General features: G+C 36.3%; 3 non-coding genes across 3 annotated transcripts; 2 read left to right on the plus strand and 1 right to left on the minus strand.

Annotated features, from left to right (window-relative positions):
- Positions 1 to 1,046: 1,046 nt before the first annotated feature.
- Positions 1,047 to 1,135, plus strand: Trnay-gua (transfer RNA tyrosine (anticodon GUA)). The gene is given in 2 exon segments: positions 1,047 to 1,083; positions 1,100 to 1,135. It is a non-coding gene; the product is annotated as a tRNA-Tyr (tRNA).
- Positions 1,136 to 15,887: 14,752 nt separating this feature from the next.
- Positions 15,888 to 15,975, plus strand: Trnay-gua (transfer RNA tyrosine (anticodon GUA)). The gene is given in 2 exon segments: positions 15,888 to 15,924; positions 15,940 to 15,975. It is a non-coding gene; the product is annotated as a tRNA-Tyr (tRNA).
- Positions 15,976 to 16,979: 1,004 nt separating this feature from the next.
- Trnay-gua (transfer RNA tyrosine (anticodon GUA)) lies at positions 16,980 to 17,066 on the minus strand. The gene is given in 2 exon segments: positions 16,980 to 17,015; positions 17,030 to 17,066. It is a non-coding gene; the product is annotated as a tRNA-Tyr (tRNA).
- Positions 17,067 to 17,670: the final 604 nt, after the last annotated feature.

The raw sequence follows: 17,670 nt of genomic DNA on the forward strand, positions 1-17,670 counted from the left end.
TCCAGATTCAGTGACATAATTATTATATAGTATAATGGGCATCCAGATTCAGTACCATAATTAGTAGACAGTATAATGGGCATCCAGATTCAGTGACATAATTAGTATAATATTTCGATACACTTATTTTTCCTTAATTATATTTAGTGATATCTGGCCTGGTTAGAAAACTGTACAACGTGCTCACGTATTCATTTATCATTTTACCGAAGAAGCTGGAAGGAATTTTCATTATTTACTTTTCTTTTCGTTTCGTTTCTGTGTGTGCGATTTCGATTTTTAACGTAGCTTTAACAATTGTTCAGTCATATGGCTACGATGTCTGCAGTGTGAGAGCTTATAGTAATGTCTAGCACTGGGGCATCATGCCGCAGACATGTAGCATGATGTTCTACCCAGTCACATTATCCTGACATCAGGCCGACCAGTCCTAACACTAACATCTTAATGGTGAGCGCCAAGCGAGGAGGCTGTTTGTAGCATTTTTTAAAGTCTTTGGTATGACTCGGCCGGGGATCGAACCCACTACCTCCCGCATCCGAAGCGGACGCTATAACTACTAGCCACCGGAGCGGTTCCATTTTGTTGCTGTTTCGATACTTAAAATGTTATAAATTCATCTGAAATTTACGTGGACAAAACAACAACAACCCCCACCCCCAACAAAATATGTATTTGGTATGTGTGGGTATGTCAGTAGTTAACTTTTACTTACGACGATGGATATCCTTCCTTGAAAACAACAAAATTTCCTCCATATAAGAATTTGGTTGAGGTAATTTAACGATTACGTACGTCTATTTAATGTTCGTATTTATTAATCTAGCGCAACTTTATATTTATTAATTTATGTAGGTCCATGCGTGCGCCTTTGTGTGTCGTCTCTCATTTGATTCCCATGTGCATTCATAGTCTATGATATGATCTCCGTGTGTTAGCTGTCTGTGTGATATATACAGTATGTAATATACGAGTAAACATCAAGTCAATTTGCCAGAGGCAAGCGACTACCACCAATAAGAAGTAAATAGAAAATACACGTATATCCCGTGATAGCTCAGTTGGTAGAGCGGAGGACTGTAGAGATATAGAAAAAGCTATCCTTAGGTCACCGGTTCAAATCCGGTTCGCGGGAAGTATATCTTTCTTATTGTCTTCTATAATCCCATATTTAAAAAATAACATGATAGACCCAGCGATTGTACAGGGATATCAGTGTTCCCCGCTATGTGCAAGCTTTACATAACAAGAAAGTTCTATTTTACAAAACATCTTTCTACCAGAATCAAAAACTGTTATGATATATGAGTGAAAGGGTATATCGAAGGTTTTGAATTTCAATTTTCGAAGATTTTGTAGTTTGAATAAATTAATCCTAGAGCTCTACAGTATCACTTGCAACAACTTTCTCGTATATGTACGTAGTTAAGTAAATCAGTTGAATTTCAGTCAAACCACATGTTCATCTTTCAAAATCCCCCTCACGTCTGGCAGGACAATCATATCAGTCTATTATATTGTCTTCTCAGGCCTGGCCCAATAAGGTGGGGGGGGGGGGGGTAGGTGGGGTGGCATAAGTCCCGGACCTCAGCCCATAAGGAATTTTACAATTTTTTTTAGATTTCTTAAATACTCTCGTTGTGTACTTAGTTGTCTTTTAAATCTTTATATAGTAAAAGTTATGGGCTCGTTTTGGAATTCAACTCATTTCAAAGTTTCAATATAGCCAGAGCCTAGGGGCTTAAACTCTCGAAATGGCCCGGAGCTGTCGCAACCTCTGAATGACCCGTGCCTACTTAATTTTAATCAATCGTTTCAAAGTTTAGAGTCTAGTTGCTTATTCATGTACTTTAATTACACACGGACACGAGAATACACGAAAGCACACAGGAAGACACAGACATACGTAGGAACAAATATATTCGTGCGTCTTAAAGTAAATATAATTCACGATCGAACGATGGAAGTACGTACATAAAGGCACAAGCGTACTTACCTGGGAGACAGACACATGTTCATGGACATAAGTTTAATCCACCAAATAGCATGGAATTGATTAAGATAAATCTGAATTCACCCAAACACACGTACACGTCGTATTCGAAGTAGTCTTTTTGGAATATCTGATTCCAAGTATTGGTATTAATCACGTTAGGTATTTCCAGGAAAACCTATCACCCTATAATCGGCGACAACTGCTTGAGGACTTTTGAGCGCTAATCAATTAGGTATTTCTTACAATGTTTCGTTCCTTCTCTTTCTTTCTTTATTAATCCAAAGTTTCCGAAAGATTAAATGGTCGATAAGCATGATAGATATCCTTTGTACCTCACTTTTTAAGATACAGTTTAGTAAGCGAAAAAAAAAAGATAAAAGAAAACCTGCTATTCCTTCTAAAACCTCAGTAGTGTCCAGTTTTCCCTCGCATAGTCTATACCTCCATGACAGTCGAGGGGTGTGTTTGAAACTGATTCGTGTGTTTTAGTCCAACCAAAAAAAAAAAAAAATAAACAGCAAAGAATTACTTGGTTGGCAAAACCGTCTCATATATTTCTGCTTGCATAATTTTGAATTAATGGTTCACTTTTCTTGGAGAATTTCAATTAACAAAATGCTACCCGACGGGTTATTTTGGGTTTTTATTCAGTACCGTCTGATGCCAAACTTCAGGAGTTCTGGCGCTTTATAAAACCGATCATTTCCATTTAGGAATTATGAAATTCTTGGCGTCATGCAAGATTTATTTACCCTCGAAATTAAAGAGCTTGACAACTTGCAAAAAACTACGCTCCACCGAAACTGAAGACTGGACAATACATGTACCCCAGTAAACATCGGCAATTCTACGTCTTTCACAAAAAACACGTTAGAACACTATTATGAAAAAGTGTACTTAGTTCAAATTACAATCAAGACATTTATTAGACTGACCAGCGGAAGTCATGAAAACAAAGCAAGGTAAAGGGGCCAAGTGTTTGGAACTATTTTATTATTAGCTTAACATACATACATGCCCGCGTATCTGGTCGGCGAAGACATATTATGGAAAACAGGATAGTAAAACGGCTAAGAATAGAGGAGCTTATTTCGCGGCGATAGTGCTGAGTGCCTCTCGTGCAAGACTTCTGGTTTCATGGTCATCATTTTGGGATACGCAATAGGCTGGATAGAACGTGTAATTGAAAAATGTTTTTCAGCGAATGTATCTGTCAGAAATCTTATTCGAGATTTTATAACAACAGACAATGGAAGGGTAAATACATTTTTTACGAAGGGGTTAGCTTCGTAAACTTTAAGTCAATCCGTTTCTCAGTTCCGAGAGAGAGAGAGAGAGAGAGAGAGAGAAGAAAGGAAGTTCAAGTCATTTGATGTAAGCGTCACTCGATGATGAAGACGTGACTACATTCTTGGGGAATTGAAGGTACTCGGGATCGAGCTGTAAAGACAAAAGTCTGTTTGAGCCTCTGGCCAGCAAAACTTTATTGAAATACTCAACATATAAACTTACATTTCAATATCAAACTACAACAAGCTCAATTTACGGATATAAGAAATACATATAAAACTACGATATTCTTTCATTTACCAAGATCGTACTTGTATATTAACTACCGTTTAGAATGTAATACAGATAATTAAATATCGAATAAATTCACGATAACAAAAGAATCTAAAATTCAATATTTCAGTCTAATATCGTAATTGAAATATATTTTACTGAATTTATTCTAAAAGGTCAGCATATTAAACTCTATTATTTAAAGAGTATTTTATTTCTAAATTAACTATTACTGAGTATGAAGTTGGTAGCGAACGTTGCTTTTTATATAATCAATAATATAATTATAAGTAAATATAAGTTCTTCAAACAATTAAACTTTCCGTTACATTATATTAAAGAATAGCAAAGAAATATTAAAATAATCTAATGTTTAAACATACTGATGTTAGGTTAACATCTTAACACTAAAAATTCTTATAACACTAAAAGTCTTATGCTATGAAAAATTGTACATAGATCATAATCTTACCTGTAAAGACAAAAGTCTGTTTGAGCCTCTGGCCAGCAAAACTGGTGTCGGCCCGTGGCTGGAGCTTTTATACCAGTTTCTTAAGACAACGCCAAATATGGCGTGTTCCTAGCTCATGCGTTTGCCAGAATCTCAAAGTGAGGCTTCGTAGTCTCTTACAGATTATTGTCTAGGTCTATGTACATTATTACGTAGGTACTTCTGCAAGATCAGCACATTTGCCCTCTAGAAAAATCTATGGAATCTGTCTAGCTCTTCTATTTACGTAACCTAATGAATGTACTCTTTTTGTGCTGAGTCTGAGATACAAGTAATGTTTTGTATAAGATGGTTCGTATTTGATCATAATAGCGTAATCTTTGTTGAATAGGAGTATATAATTGTAGCACAAATAAATGGATTCAATCTCAATATATTTTAGTAGAAAACTGCTTCCAATATGATTTATCAATTTACTTCTAATACAATTTAATCAAAATTTACTCTTAATACAATTTAGAGGAATTTTCAATCTTGTTACTTGTACTAAAAAATTCTGTCATAATAATACCCTCCGGTTCATTTGAGCCGAGTCCTCGAGGCTCGAGAGAAAAAAATTACATTCATAAATAGAAGGCAAAAGATGACGGATCAGGACATTCAATAATAAAACGTTGTGAAATATATTGTAAATTCAAGAAAACGTGAGAAAAACACTGCAAATAGAGAATAAAATACAAAATATACAATGAGAAAAACAATGCAAGTATTCATAAAATATCAAAAGGTACAATGAGAGAAACAAACACTGCAAATACGGAGTAAAATACAAAAATTACAATGAGAAAAAGCGCTGACAAATACTCAGTAGAATTATACGCAATCTACTTCTTCGACTAAGCTTATTAAATAATTATAACTCTAATATTAGCATGCAGTTCTTGTTATCTTTAATCTTTCTTTTTTGTATGTTACTTTACTCTTTTTTTTGTTATTTTTTATTTATAAAGAATTTACTTTGTGTAACATCAGCATTACATATTTTTTGGTGACTACGGTTATTATTTTGCTTCAGCCAAGTGTGGTAAGAAGAATTCCTGTTCTTATGGATAGTACTAGTGAGCCGATATTGAGTTTATCTTCCTATGGCATAGATAATATCAACAAGAAATAACAGAAACAATGAAGTAAAAATGGTTGCGAAGAGAATGTCATAAGAATTTGGTATTAGCCAAGAATAAGGAAAGTAACAATTTTAGTGTTGTGTTATGTCCTACCTTATAACCATAACGTCTATTCACTTGCAATCAAACCTTAAACTGCGTATGTATGAAATAGAAATCGCATCTAACATATGAGCAAAAGTGAAAATATCATTATACTCGTAACACTGGTTGGTGTGGTCTAGTACAACTTTGAAATGGGCGTGTATTACCGAAGTTACCTGTGACGTAGCAAAGAGAATGTATCGCCGTTATCGTTTCAAACAAAGTAGACGCAGAAGTTGGCCGTATGTAGGCCAATAGCTGCTCATGTCTTATGAGAGCTATGCAACGCGGAAAACTCGGTTTCGAGTAATCGCTCCGACACTTTGACTAATTTATCATTTTAGCATACATATATAATGAACAACACGACAACATCAATCGATGTTACCTAACCAGTGAAGGTAACACCTCTTCTGATTGGTTTGAAGGCATTAGAGCAGTTTCTATGGCGTTATCGCCGTGACACAATACCATAAGGTATGTATTCGTACGATTCGTATAAAAACATAAGAGAAAACTCTCAATAACATCATCGAACCCATTGGGCTGACACAATAAACATCTGCATCAATATGTTCGAGACGGCTAGGCGGAAATTACAATTCTCCCTAAGATATGCGAATACGGTAAGACGTTGTTATATGTGTAGGCTACGAAACGTGTATACGGTGGTTTCAGATTTCAGTACGAACAGGTCTGATGTAAAAGCTTAGTCTGGGATGCAAGTTAAAGTCGATAGGTTCATTCACTCTCTGTAGTAGAAATCTTAGCTAGCGTGATGAATGTTACTGAAGTAGGTATATAGAAAACGTTATTGTTATTAAATAAGAAATTAAAAACAGCATAAATTATATCATTTTGTTTGGAAATAGTTTGAAATTATCGCACTAACCTTGTATTTTTTTGTAATTCAAGATACAAAATATGGTATAGCAAAAACATACCTGTGTGAGAATTACCACAGTCCAGAAATATTCTCCTTATGAAACGAATTGTATATTAAATGAATAGTAAACAATACACTTATTGTCTTTAACATAGAAAGAGTTCAAATTGTAAAAGTTCAAGTCACTATCACTGGAAAGGAAACTGTTGTTGCTACTGTCGTTGACTTGGGGCCTGGCGGAGATGTCGCTGTTGGACCCATGGAAATATCTGTTCTTGGCATGGATAGATGTATTTCAGACTGGATTGAAGGTAGCTCGAATTCGGGGCTGGACTATGTATAGCATGCATTCGACATGTCTGGAATTTCAGGTGTTACTGCAAGAAGAATTCTCACCGGCGATGTATACATTGTATACTTGAAATATGTTCGTTGCCTTTGTAATGTTTCTGGCGCTGATGTTTCACAACAAACCCTTCTTGTGTGCGAAAAGTACGAAAATCACAGAAGAGTTGTCAAGTCGTTCCGGAGTTCATGTAGCGTAGCTGGGCGGCGTGACGTCTGATGGTCGCAAAGGTTTTGGCGCGAGTCTATCGCGTGAATCATCATTATGCGGAGTGACACTTTATCCATTGTTTCCACTTCATTTTATTCTCCTCCAGCTTTTATGAAGGGTATCGCTTCGTAAACTCAAAGTCAATCCGTTTCTCAGTTCCGAGAGAGAGAGAGAGAGAGAGAGAGAGAGAGAGAGAAGAAAGGAAGTTCAAGTCATTTGATGTAACTGTCGCTCGATGATGAAGACGTGACTACATTCTTGGGGAATTGAAGGTACTCGGGATCGAGCTGTAAAGACAAAAGTCTGTTTGAGCCTCTGGCCAGCAAAACTTTATTGAAATACTCAACATATAAACTTACATTTCAATATCAAACTACAACAAGCTCAATTTACGGATATAAGAAATACATATAAAACTACGATATTCTTTCATTTACCAAGATCGTACTTGTATATTAACTACCGTTTAGAATGTAATACAGATACTTAAATATCGAATAAATTCACGATAGCAAAAGAATCTAAAATTCAATATTTCAGTCTAATATCGTAATTGAAATACATTTTACTGAATTTATTCTAAAAGGTCAGCATATTAAACTCTATTATTTAAAGAGTATTTTATTTCTAAATTAACTATTACTGAGTATGAAGTTGGTAGCGAACGTTGCTTTTAATATAATCAATAATATAGTTATAAGTAAATATAAGTTCTTCAAACAATTAAACTTTCCGTTACATTATATTAAAGAATAGCAAAGAAATATCAAAATAATCTAATGTTTAAACATACTGATGTTAAGTTAACATCTTAACAGTAAACATTCTTATAACACTAAAAGTCTTATGCTATGAAAAATTGTACATAGATCATAATCTTACCTGTAAAGACAAAAGTCTGTTTGAGCCTCTGGCCAGCAAAACTGGTGTCGGCCCGTGGCTGGAGCTTTTATACCAGTTTCTTAAGACAACGCCAAATATGACGTGTTCCTAGCTCTTGCGTTTGCCAGAATCTCAAAGTGAGGCTTCGTAGTCTCTTACAGATTATTGTCTAGGTCTATGTACATTATTACGTAGGTACTTCTGCAAGATCAGCACATTTGCCCTCTAGAAAAATCTATGGAATCTGTCTAGCTCTTCTATTTACGTAACCTAATGAATGTACTCTTTTTGTGCTGAGTCTGAGATACAAGTAATGTTTTGTATAAGATGGTTCGTACTTGATCATAATAGCGTAATCTTTGTTGAATAGTAGTATATAATTGTAACACAAATAAATGGATTCAATCTCAATATATTTTAGTAGAAAACTGCTTCCAATATGATTTATCAATTTACTTCTAATACAATTTAATCAAAATTTACTCTTAATACAATTTAGAGGAATTTTCAATCTTGTTACTTGTACTAACAAATTCTGTCATAATACATTTAAACGAAACAAAACGAAGGCAGAGGACGTAATATATTTTGTAAACTATTTATCGAAGAACCGCAAAAACCGCTACATTGGTAATTTACCGTTCACGCAGTACCGGATGATCCATTAAGCACGCTACGCCCGTGCTTAGGCCACCAGCCCAATAAGGGTATCCTAAAAATGTCGGATGAATTTTTGATGATAAAATTGATTGAATTATATTTGACCATTTCAATCTGCATGTACGAGTATTGTGATTTGAAATGATGGCATCACTGGCATTGTCCCTCTTTTGTTGCTTTTAATATTGTTTCTTTGAGTTTCACATTTTGTGGGGCTGGGGAGCATGACAACATTTTCAGTGCTTGCGGATTTGGAAGGCCTCAATCCGGCACTGCGTATACGTACTAGCAAAATCCGTACCATAGTTTACTGAAATACGAGTAAAACAACCCAGCGATACACTAATAAATTGGCGTCCATCCGATTCTCTTTGTCAACTATTCATTGCTAAAATAATCCGGTTTCAAAACTTGCATTCAACACTGACTATCATTATAAGTGCTAGAGGATTCCAAACAGCTTTGGGCATATATACAGACAAGACAGTGACAGGTACAGCGTCAAGAGATTTATACGCTTTGAAATTTTATATGTATTATCATTTTAATGTAGTGACACATTTATATAGGCTACTTGCCATAGATATACACATTTGAAGTGACCCATTTATATGGCCCCATGCCTTAAATGCCCACACTGTACTTATCCATTTATATGGCTTCTTGACTTACATACCCACGTCGGAGTGACCCATTTATACGGCCCCTTAGCCATATATATCCACATCGTACTGACTCATTTATACGATCCTTTAGACATGCATACCCACAATGTACTGTCCTATTTATATCGTCCATTCGCAATACATTCATGATTGTACCGACCAATTTTCATGCTCCCTTGCCTTACATACCCACGTTATAAAGACCAGTTTATATCTTGTTTTTTGTTGTTGTTGGCCATGACCATCCACACCTTCCTTATCTATGTTTGCGGGATACCTGCCAAAGATACCGAAATTTCCCTGATCGTTTATAAGGGCGTCATGCCGTTCATATCCATACTGTACTGGCCATTTATAAAGGCCTCTTGCCATACACACCCATACTGTACTGACCATTTGTAAGGGCCTCTTGCCATACATGCCCATACTGTTTTGACCATTTATAAGTGCCTCTCGCCACAATACTGTACTGACCATTTATAAGGGCCTCATGCCATACATACGAATACTGTACTGACCATTTATAAGGGCCTCTTGCCATACATACCCATACTGTTTTGACCATTTATAAGGGCCTCAAGCCATACGTACCCACTCTAGAAAGGTGCTTTTCGAATTGCATGTGGAGAATTAATATTGTTGTGAACGGAGACTTTCGAATATAACATAGAAATAAGTGATTATAATGAAAAATAACTCGTCGTGAAGTCTGTACACTATTATATTTTCGAACTTCATGAGATGTGTGTATATATATATATATATATATATATATATATATATATATATATATATATATATATATATATATAGTGGTAATAAGCAAAAGCATATAGTGTACGAGATATGCAGATTCAGTACCATAGTTAGTATATACTTTCTACATTTATAAAATTAGTTTTAGGTAAAACAATATTTTCCTGCATCGGTATGAAAATCTCCTGCATAGAAAACACAAATATCCTGCACTCTTACTATGCAATTATCACACGTAAATTGAGCCAAGTGGTATATACCTCTATATTGCTCCAGTCATCCATTATCAGATCACGTTCTTCATCTTGCACAATCTCCATTTTATACACGAGTATGTGCATCCTTGCCTTTGTTCGCATGTCTATACACGTGAACGCGTTTATGCATTTGTAACTTAATTTTGATGAATGTATGTACGTGATTTATGTAAGTGTTCCTATGCGCATGTGTTGTCTTTTCCTCATATGACTATGATGTGCATATGCAGTCGATGATTTGTTTTTCGTCTGTGTCAGCTCTCCATCTGAAAATGTCATGTAAACGTCCATTAATAAATACATCAAGGTGTATTGTCCGAAGGTAGCACATTACCGTTGCCATAAAATTCTCCGCGTATGCGAACAAGATCCCGTGATAGCTCAGTTGGTAGAGCGGAGGACTGTAGAAGAATAAAAAAGCTATCCTTAGGTCACCGGTTCAAATATTTTTAACTGATTATTGAGCGTATTATGAATTATTGAATATCACCTAATCTATTGATGAAACAGTTGATGTTGCTTTCCAACGTTGAGACGTGATTTGGGTCATGTGTCAATCACTGTGCTGCGCGTGCCCATTTACGTCTCGTGCTCCTCCTAAGCAGAGTGATGTGGCGATAACGGTAGCAGCCTGAGCCAGGTTCGAAAGGGGCGATCGCAATAGGCCCGCGTACTTCGAGTGGGGGTGGCAGGGAGTTAATTTTGGTGTTTGTTCTGTTTATAATTAAATTAGATTATTTAAAATATAAATTTTATTTTGGAGTCAAATTTGTATTATTCGAAGAATATTTCAAACCATTTCTTCAGTGACAAATTTACATAGAATTAACTGAAGTTAGTTGGTGATCGGGACCGATCCAGTGGCCTAAGTGGTGAGAGAATCTGCGTCGGATGGGGGAGGTCGAAGGTCCGATTTTCGGCCGCGTCGTACCAATGGTACCACAGCATTCGCCTGGCTTGGCGCTGAGCATTAAGAGGTTAGTGTAAGGACTGGTGTGACTGGGCATTACATTATGCCACAAGTCTGCGGGATGATGCCTTATTGCTAGATACCACTACAAACGGCTACACTGCCGACATCATAACGATATGATTCAAATTGTTAAAGCTAAATGAAACAAAAAAGTTGTTGATTGGAGATGGCCCACATTATTTAATGATCACTTAAGTCTATAATCTAATTTAATTATAAACAGATCAAACTCCAAAATTCTTTCCTTCTCACTTCCACCCCAGGTAAGCGGGCCCTGTGCGATCGCATCGTTCGTACCTAGCTAAGGCAGCTACCGTTATCTCCACATCACTTTGCTTAGGAGGAGCACGAAAAGTAAACATGCACGAGCAGCACATTGATGGACACATGACCCAAAACACGTTTTCACGTTGGAAAGCAGCATCAATAGTTAAGTCCATATTCAATAATTCTTAGCAAGCTCAATAATCGTTAAAAATATAATCCCGCGAACCGGATTTGAACCGGTGACCTAAGGAGCTCTAGCAACTGAGCTATCACGGGATCTCGTTCGCATAGGCGGACAATTTGAGTGCAATGGTATTGTGTTATCTTTCGACAATACACATTCATGAACTCATTAATGGACATGTACATTACATTGTTAGAGGGAGAGCTGACACAGACGAAAAACAAATCATCGACTACACATGCACATTATAGTCATATGAGGAAAGACTACACATGCGCAAACAAAGACACACGAACATAAATCACGTACATACATTCATCAAAATTAAGTTACATATGCATAAACGAATTCAATTGTATAGACATGCGAACAAAGACAAGGGTGCATACACTCGTGTATAATATGAAGATTGTGCAAGATGAAGAACGTGATCTGATAATGGATGACTGGAGCAATATAGAGGTATATACCACTTGGCTCAATTTACGTGTAATAATTGCATAGTGCGAATGCAGGATAGTTGAGTTTTCAATGAAGGAGATTTTCATACCGATGCACGAAATTATTGTTTTACTAAACAAATTGTATAAATGTAGGAAGTATATACTATCTATGGTACTGAATCTGTATATCTCTTATGCTAAACACTTTTGCACATGACCATTATATATATATATATATAAATATATATATATATATATATATATATATATATATATATATATATATATATATATATATATATATATATATATATATATCAGAAAGTTTGAAAATATAACAGTTTACAGATTTCTCGACGAGTTATGTTTTATTATAATCATTTATTTCTATATTTTATTTACTAAAGTCACCGTTCACAACGATATTAGTTCTACAAATGGTATTCAAAAGAACATCTTTTGCGTGGATATGTATGGCAAGAGGCCCTTATAAATGGTCAGTACCATATGGGTATGTATAGCAAAAGGCCCTTATAGATTCGATCGGTAGTTGCCAGGTGTCTGTACGTTTGATTAGTGCAGTTTGAACATTAATATTTTTGTTGTGAACCTGAATGTGGTCTATGAAAGAGTTAATACTTGTTAAGGTTTTCGAAAAGATGTTTGCTGATATGTTTTTTTAATTTATTAATAATTTGTGTAACGAATTAGAAAAGATATGGGTTAATAGGTATATGTGTCACTCTTTCCATTTATCTTATACATTGCTAAAACTTTTGCAAATTTAAACGACTCTGAATATTTACAGGAATTGATACTACAGTTAATTACTTCTTTCAGTCACTTAGAGATTGAGAAAGTGAAAATGTCAAAACTTTTGAGGTGAATTATATCTATACCGGCCGATTTGCTGATTATCGTATATTTTAGCGATTTTACAAAGACTAAATATGAATATAATTAGTGAGATAATAAAACTAGCACGATCGTGTACGCGTTCATTCACGACAGCAGTAAATTTATTCATGTTAGGCTGTGTATAGGCCAAAATTACACTTGTAAAATTTTTGGCTAATAAGTGTAGATCATCTAAAGTGTTTCCTAAAGACAATACATCTTCACGTAGAATACAAAATAAACAAAGAAAGTAAATACAGAGAAAAAGAAAGTCAGAGCTACACGAGATTAACTCTTATTTAATCTGCATCTTCCCAGCTCTGGTTGCATTGGGGGCTAAGATGGGATGATGTCGTTGAAAGTTGGTAATCAGGTTCATAGTGACACCCGAGTATTTTACCTTGCCTTTCCGACATAGAGCATGATTTTGAATTAATGGTTCACTTTCTTGGAGAATTTCAGTACGAAAATGTTGCCCGACGAGTTATTTTGCCTTTTTATTCAGTACCGTCTGATGCCAAACTTCAGGAGTTCTGGCGCTTTATAAAACCGATCATTTCCATTTAGGAATTATGAAATTCTTGGCGTCATGCAAGATTTATTTACCCTCGAAATTAAAGAGCTTGACAACTTGCAAAAAACTACGCTCCACCGAAACTAAAGACTGGACAATACATGTACCCCAGTAAACATCAGCAATTCTACGTCTTGCACAAAAAAACACGTTAGAACACTATTATGAAAAAGTGTACTTAGTTCAAATTACAATCAAGACATTTATTAGACTGACCATAGGAAGTCATGAAAACAAAGCAAGGTAAAGGGGCCAAGTGTTTGGAACTATTTTATTATTAGCTTAACATACATACATGGCCGCCTATCTGGTCGGCGAAGACATATTATGGAAAACAGGATAGTAAAACGGCTAAGAATAGAGGAGCTTATTTCGCGGCGATAGTGCTGAGTGCCTCTCGTGCAAGACTTCTGGTTTCATGGTCATCATTTTGGGATACGCAATAGGCTGGATATAACGTGTAATTGAAAAATGTTTTTCAGCGAATGTATCAGTCAGAAATCTTACTCGAAATTTTATAACAACAGACAATGGAAGGATAAATACATTTAAACGAAACAAAACGAAGGAAGAGGACGTAATATATTTTGTAAACTATTTATCATAGAACCGCAAAAACCGCTTCATTGGTAATTTACCGTTCACACAGTACCGGATGATCCATTAAGCACGCTACGCCCGTGCTTAGGCCACCAGCCCAATAAGGGTATCCTAAAAATGTCGGATGAATTTTTGATGATAAAATTGATTGAATTATATTTGACCATTTCAATCTGCATGTACGAGTATTGTGATTTGAAATGATGGCATCACTGGTATTGTCCCTCTTTTATTGCTTTTATTATTGTTTCTTTGAGTTTCACATTTTGTGGGGCTGGGGAGCATGACAACATTTTCAGTGCTTGCGGATTTGGAAGGCCTCAATCCGGCACTGCGTATACGTACTAGAAACTTCGTACCATAGTTTACTGAAATACGAGTAAAACAATCCAGGGTTACACTAATAAATTGGCGTCCATCCGATTCTCTTTGTCAACTATTCATTGCTAAAATAATCCGGCTTCAAAACTTGCATTCAACACTGACTATCATTATAAGTGCTAGAGGATTCCAAACAGCTTTGGGCATATATACAGACAAGACAGTGACAGGTACAGCGTCAAGAGATTTATACGCTTTGAAATTTTATATGTATTGTCATTTTAATGTAGTGACACATTTATATAGGCTACTTGCCATAGATATACACATTTGAAGTGACCCATTTATATGGCCCCATGCCTTAAATGCCCACACTGTACTTACCCATTTATATGGCTCCTTGACTTACATACCCACGTCGGAGTGACCCATTTATACGGTCCCTTAGCCATATATACCCACATCGTACTGACTCATTTATTCGATCCTTTAGACATGCATACCCACAATGTACTGTTCTATTTTTATCGTCCTTTTGCCATACATTCATGATTGTACCGACCAATTTTCACGCTCCCTTGCCTTACATACCCACGTTATAAAGACCAGTTTATATCTTGTTTTTTGTTGTTGTTGGCCATGACCATCCACACCTTCCTTATCTATGTTTGCGGGATACCTGCCAAAGATACCGAAATTTCCCTTACCGTTTATAAGGTCGTCATGCCGTTCATATCCATACTGTACTGGCCATTTATAAAGGCCTCTTGCCATACACACCCATACTGTACTGACCATTTATAAGGGCCTCTCGCCATACATACCCATACTGTCTTGACCATTTATAAGTGCCTCTTGCCATAAGTACCCATACTGTACTGACCATTTATAAGGGCCTCTTGCCATACATACCCATACTGTTTTGACCATTTATAAGGGCCTCAAGCCATACGTACCCACTCTAGAAAGATGCTTTTCGAATTGCGTGTATAGAATTAGAATTTTTGTGAACGGCGACTTTCGTGCATAATATAGAAATAAGTGATTATAATGAAAAATAACTCGTCGTGAAGTCTGTACACTATTATACTTTCGAACTTCATGAGATATATATAAAGTGGTAATAAGCAAAAGTGTATAGTATATGAGATATGCACATTCAGTACCATAGTTAGTATATACTTTCTACATTTATAAAATTAGTTTTAGGTAAAACAATATTTTCCTGCATCGGTATGAAAATGTCCTGCATTGAAAACACAAATATCCTGCACTCTCAGTTTGCAATTATCACACGTAAATTGAGCCAAGTGGTATATACCTCTATATTGCTTCAGTCATCCATTGTCCGGTCACGTTCTTGATCTTGCACAATCTCCATTTTATACACGAGTATGTGCATCCTTGCCTTTATTCGCATGTCTATACACGTGAACGCGTTTATGCATATGTAACTTAATTTTGATGAATGTATGTACGTTTTTCATGTAAGTGTTCCTATGAGCATGTGTTGTCTTTTCCTCATATGACTATGATGTGCATATGCAGTCGATGATTTGTTTTTCGTCTGTGTCAGCTCTCCATCTAAAAATGTAATGTAAACGTCCATTAATAAATACATCAAGGTGTATTGTCCGAAGGTAGCACATTACCGTTGCCATAAAATTCTCTGCGTATGCGAACAAGATCCCGTGATAGCTCAGTTGGTAGAGCGGAGGACTGTAGAAGAATAAAAAAGCTATCCTTAGGTCACCGGTTCAAATCCGGTTCGCGGGATGATATTTTTAACTGATTATTTGAGCGTATTATGAATTATTGAATATCGACTAAACTATTGATGCTGCTTTCCAACGTTGAGACGTGATTTGGGTCATGTGTCAATCACTGTGCTGCTCGTGCCCATTTACGTCTCGTGCTCCTCCTAAGCAGAGTGATATGGCGATAACGGTAGCAGCCTTAGCCAGGATCGAAAGGGGCGATCGCAATAGGCCCGCGTACTTGGAGTGGGGGTGGCAGGGAGATGATTGTGGTGTTTGTTCTGTTTATAATTAAATTAGATTATTTTAAATATAAATTTTATTTTGGAGTCAAATTTGTATTATTCGAAGAATATTTCAAACCATTTCTTACTGATAAATTTACATAGAATTAACTGAAGTTAGTTGGTGATCGGGACCGATCCAGTGGCCTAAGTGGTGAGAGAATCTGCGTCGGATGGGGGAGGTCGAAGGTCCGATTTTCGGCCGCGTCGTACCAATGGTACCACAGCATTCGCCTGGCTTGGCGCTGAGCATTAAGAGGTTAGTGTAAGGACTGGTGTGACTGGGCATTACATTATGTCACAAGTCTGCGGGATGATGCCTTATTGCTAGATACCAATACAAACGGCTACACTGCCGACATCATAACGATATGATTCAAATTGTTAAAGCTAAATGAAACAAAAATGTTGTTGATCGGAGATGGCCCACATTATTTAATAATCACTTAAGTCTATAATCTAATTTAATTATAAACAGATCAAACTCCAAAATTCTTTCCCTGCTCACCCCCACCCCAGGTAAGCGGGCCCTGTGCGATGGCATCGTTCGCACCTAGCTAAGGCAGCTACCGTTATCTCCACATCACTCTGCTTAGGAGGAGCACGAAAAGTAAACATGCACGAGCAGCACATTGATGGACACATGACCCAAAACACGTTTTCACGTTGGAAAGCAGCATCAATAGTTAAGTCCATATTCAATAATTCTTAGCGAGCTCAATAATCGTTAAAAATATAATCCCGCGAACCGGATTTGAACCGGTGACCTAAGGATAGCTTTTTATTCTTCTACAGTCCTCCGCTCTACCAACTGAGATATCACGGGATCTCGTTCGCATAGGCGGACAATTTGAGTGCAATGGTATTGTGTTATCTTTCGACAATACACATTCATGTAGTCATTAATGGACGTGTACATTACATTGTTAGAGGGAGAGCTGACACAGACGAAAAACAAATCATCGACTACACATGCACATTATAGTCATATGAGGAAAGACTACACATGCGCAAACAAAGAAACACGAACATAAATCACGTACATACATTCATCAAAAATAAGTTACATATGCATAAACGAATTCAATTGTATAGACATGCGAACAAAGACAAGGGTGCATATACTCGTGTATAAAATGGAGATTGTGCAAGATGAATAACGTGATCTGATAATGGATGACTGGAGCAATATAGAAGTATATACCACTTGGCTCAATTTACGTGTAATAATTGCATAGTGCGAATGCAGGATAGTTGAGTTTTCAATGAAGGAGATTTTCATACCGATGCAGGAAATTATTGTTTTACTAAACAAATTGTATAAATGTAGGAAGTATATACTATCTATGGTACTGAATCTGTATATCTCTTATGCTATACACTTTTGCTCATGACCATTATATATATATATATATATATATATATATATA

Source organism: Sinohyriopsis cumingii, chromosome 5 (assembly GCF_028554795.1).
Source record: "Sinohyriopsis cumingii isolate HCF-2022 chromosome 5, ASM2855479v2, whole genome shotgun sequence".
Lineage (NCBI taxonomy): Eukaryota > Metazoa > Mollusca > Bivalvia > Unionida > Unionidae > Sinohyriopsis > Sinohyriopsis cumingii.